The 4,362-nt window shown below is 35.1% G+C and overlaps 1 long non-coding RNA gene across 1 annotated transcript; it reads left to right on the top strand.

Moving 5' to 3' along the window:
* The first annotated feature begins 414 nt into the window (after positions 1-414).
* On the top strand, positions 415-3,686 carry LOC134165230 (uncharacterized). The gene is made up of 3 exons (XR_009965521.1): positions 415-566; positions 1,418-1,488; positions 3,633-3,686. It is a non-coding gene; the product is annotated as an uncharacterized LOC134165230 (long non-coding RNA).
* The last annotated feature ends 676 nt before the right edge of the window (positions 3,687-4,362 follow it).

Below are 4,362 nucleotides of genomic sequence, written 5' to 3'. Positions count from 1 at the left end.
TGGAAAAAAAAAATTTAGTTTATGAGCACTTTCGCTCTAGCAGCAGATGCCCTGAATGTTACCCCACAAGAGGTAACACAGAAATCTGTTGAAGTGAAACAACCATTTGCAAAGCCCCCACATTTAGAGTCTTCTGCTCTTTCAGAACACTGTATACTTCAGATGTTCCTTTCAGTTATAGTTTGTCTTGTATAGGTCACTTCTTCAGTTGGTTTGAGAATGCATAAGCTACTTCAGGAAACTGCAAGTGCGATTGAGCTGAAAACCGATAAACACTCAGGTAGTCAAAACTCAGGTCTGACTGCTTATATCATCAACATCCCTGGGCTCTTCTTTCTGCTTGCTTTTATTGTTTTAATTTTTATTTCTGCAGGCCTGCTGGGGATGAGGGGCAGACTGGGAGAGCACCTGCAGCAGAACTGATGGAGCCGAGGCTCAAGAGGAAACTTTCCATTGCTTCAGAAGTTAAAAGCAAATCTCAAGAATGGGGTGTCTGGATGTAGAGCACATGTGAACTCTTACTGTAACACTTTCAAATACTCCTCCTACTGGTCTCCTCTAGATAAGTAATTGCAGTTTAGAGGGAACCTATTTACTTATTTGCATTAGGAGATAGAGTTGGGATCAACTCAGTAAAGTATAATTTATTGAAGGTTAAAGTATCTATCAATTATTTATGTGTTATTTTCTTCACAGTACTTCTGTGAGATGGAGCAGTATGAGCCTTATTTCCATGTCAGAACAACTGAGAAAGAGACATGTATGCTTAGGGACACGCAGGGAATTTTTGGACACCAGTCCCAGATTTTCAAACTCCATTATTTTAATCATTAAATCGTCTTCCTCTCTTCCCTACTGATACATTTCTGAAATTTATTTTATCAGTCAAGGATCGCTTGCCAACTTAACAACAGAGAGCATATCAGTTGAAACATTTTAACTATGAGTATTTAATTTCACATCAGTAAGTGGCATTACAGGAAAGAATCTGCTTCTGAAAGATAAAGCTTGCTTATATCTACGAGTAATTTAGCAGATAGCTGACATCACTTTTGGTTGCTTTTCAAATAATTATGTGGGCAGGTAATCATTGTGTAAACCAAAGAAAGAACTAAACTGAAAGAAGGTCTGAGGGATCCATGTGTATTTACTGCAATGAATCATCATTATGTGCCCTCTATAAAACCCCATCTGCTGTTAGGTTGCTAATGCCAGCAAGTTTTATTACAAATACTACTTTTAAAAAATACCTAATCCACTAGCTTCAGTATTAGTGCAGAGAATTATGGTAGAGATGTGTATATTATGCACATTATGCAACTCAATATATTTATAAGGGCAGTAATACTATATTTGAATTCATCTTAACACAGAGCAGGCAGAACAATAATGTAAGTATCCATCTTGTGGTTCACAGGGCTGAACTGAGAATACTAAGTGATACATTGTAGTTTACCAGGCATACCATTTTCACATCAAGATTTTTAGGTAGGTAAAATAATCCTTGTAAAAATGCAATCCCTGTAAAAAAAAAAAAAAAAGCGCTTTAATCATCCAGGAAATATCTACTCAGTTATCTCTTTGTGGGTAAAGGAAGTGCAATAAAACATTATGATCTTAAACGTAAGAAAGAGGAGACCTTGGCTGGGAAAATATCTTTAAATACTACTGAAGACTTACATACGACATATCACCTTCGTAGTAAAAAACAGTTTAAAAAAATAGTTTCTATGCCATCCTTGCATTTCTTTTGAGTTTGTTTTTATTTGATATAAAAAAAAAAACCTGATATATAGTTAATGCAAAAATAATCATGAGGTGGAGATGGTACTAATCTCAATAAATTCTTCTGACCAGGACAGGCTGATTTAAGTATAAAACTGCATTATTACCTTAGCCATATTTCAGAACTGTAGTGTCTATTGGGAATTTTTATTTAGCATTCACTGTTAAGACACTTCTGCTGAAAATCCACCATTTTAAAAATCTTGCTAAATATTTATCCTGTATCTTCTTATCCATTCCCAAATCTTAGGAAAATCCCACATTTCCAGTTCAGTTTCCCAAACTTTACGTTGTATTTTTTAGGACATAGCTGTCTCTTTGGAGGCAAAAAATCAATTTTATCTTTTACTTCAGAGGTACCTCGATAGTTGTTTTGAAGCTATGTGTCCAATATTACCAATGGGAAAGAGGTGTTAGGATCCATCAACTGCACCATGTGTTATGCTGTGGGAAACTGAAAAAAGAGTTAAATTTATATATGTTTAATAGAAGTTTCAGAAAATAGTAATAGTGTACATCATTTTCATCTTCTTATGTAGCTTTGAAGTTGGGAGTAATGTGCTTAACTCCTGCCATTATTGTACATTTATGGTTGGGCTGTTTGTATACAGTTTGCAAATAAAAAGAGTATTGATAAAGAATGTGCTGTAGCCTGTAAGACTTTGGAGACATGACAGTGAGCCACTAGTCCCCAAAGTTTAGAGCTGTCAGTTTAGAAAAGCAGATCCTCACTTTTTGTGGAAAGAGTTCCATTAAAAGCCTTCTTCAGCAGGAACTGTATGGCATTAACACAGCCATATTAATCTCTGTATCATTAGAAGCCAACAGTCCTGAAAAGAACAGTATTACACTTACCTGAAATACTGTGAATGTCTTTCCTCCTAGGTGATACACTTAGCTTACCACTAATGTGCTAAGCATTATGCTATATTAAACATTATGCTTATGCTATTTCTGCTCTCTCTATTAAAACCTAGAGCTTTGTAATCACCAGGGAGTTTTCTATCTATATGATTTTCCATGTCTGTTGGCTAAATTAGAGATCCAGATGCAAAATCTAGAGCTCATAAACATTAGGTGGATTTGTGAGTGACAGTCCCTGGAGGGCTTTAGGTCCATAATAAACTAATGAGACATAAATATAGTGGAGTAGGGAAGGGTATTTTTATCTGTGATATACTAACTAGTTCCAAACTTCTTCAGGTCATTAATGGAAAACTGTATCAATTTTCCTAACATCAGCATTACAAAATTTTGCAAGATAATTAGCATCTTTATGAATGAATACATTATGATTTGGAACTGTAACAGAAAAGTAATTTGGCATCATCTTTTAAAACTTTGTAGTCTTAATATTAGTCAGATGGGCACAGCTTTCCGCTAATTATAATGTAAAGACTTAGAATGGAAAGGGAATTGTACATTCAAGTGTAAGATGATGTGTTAGCATTTTGTGACATGTGGCATCCCTGTTACTGAAGTAAGAGGCATGTCACAAAAGCAATAATGATTCTGCTGTATGTCATGCCACAAGGTAGCAGTGTTGTGGTACAATCTTGATAATTTTCTGATGCAAGTCACTGAGCATGGGATCAGTTCTGCTCCCAGCAAAATTGACAGAAGTTTTGCTGTTGACTTCTGAGGACTGTTTCCAGAACAACCAGGGAAACCTCACTTCAGTGATTTATGTGCAATGTATTGACAAATATCACCATCCCTACTACATAATATTTCATTGATTCACTATTGGACAAATACAGAGGGAGTTAAAAGGATAGAGAAAGGCTTCTAATTGATAAAAAAATCAGAATTTCGTTTTGGTTTTCTATGTTCCTGCATTGTTCTAGTAGCTGTGAAAGTGAAAATTACTCCAACAGCAAGTGGAAGCATGAGATAAAAGTGAGCAATACGGTAATTAAGTGAATTTTTTATTCCATCAGTAGGAATTGAGAATATTGTTCAGGCAAGCAGCTTTCAATATGTGCTTTTTTTTATTAGCTAATTTTTCTACTGTTGAAGGCGTGTGTAATCAGAGATGAAATTTTTTATTCTGAAGATCAAGTATTGTGGAAGGTCAGTAGTTGTCTGGTGAAAATGACACATTAGTTCTATTTCATCTATTGTGTTAACACAAGCAGTTGTTTTTAACTAAGCAGAACAGTATTTTTCTTTCCAGACAGAGTCTTGTTTGCTGGGCTTCTGCATGTTAATGGCAATTCATTTTCACTGGAGGTGAAGGGACCCACTGTGTTTCAGATTCTTTCATGCTAATGAATAGTATAATGTAGAGAGAATTATTCAAGATTATTAGTTTACACAGGGACAAGTGGATGAAAAAATGTGTTAAAGGTTTATGACTGAAATAAGTATTATTATAGTGAAAATGCTTAAGCCTGCCAATTGCTATCAGTCTATCAATATATAGAGAATAAAGCTTTATGATGTGGTCTACAGATTTTATTGGAATGAAATTAATATTGTAAACTATACATAAGTGGCAAACTGATGACAGATTAGAGATCAGGACAGATGGTCCACGCTGTCTTCTGCATGGAAATTCTCTACACATATGTGATA

The sequence above is a fragment of the Pezoporus occidentalis genome, unplaced genomic scaffold (genome assembly GCF_034315485.1).
Source record: "Pezoporus occidentalis ecotype Australia unplaced genomic scaffold, CSIRO_AGI_Poc_V1 ctg1, whole genome shotgun sequence".
Taxonomy (NCBI): domain Eukaryota; kingdom Metazoa; phylum Chordata; class Aves; order Psittaciformes; family Psittacidae; genus Pezoporus; species Pezoporus occidentalis.
This window is presented reverse-complemented; position numbering and strand designations above follow the sequence as displayed.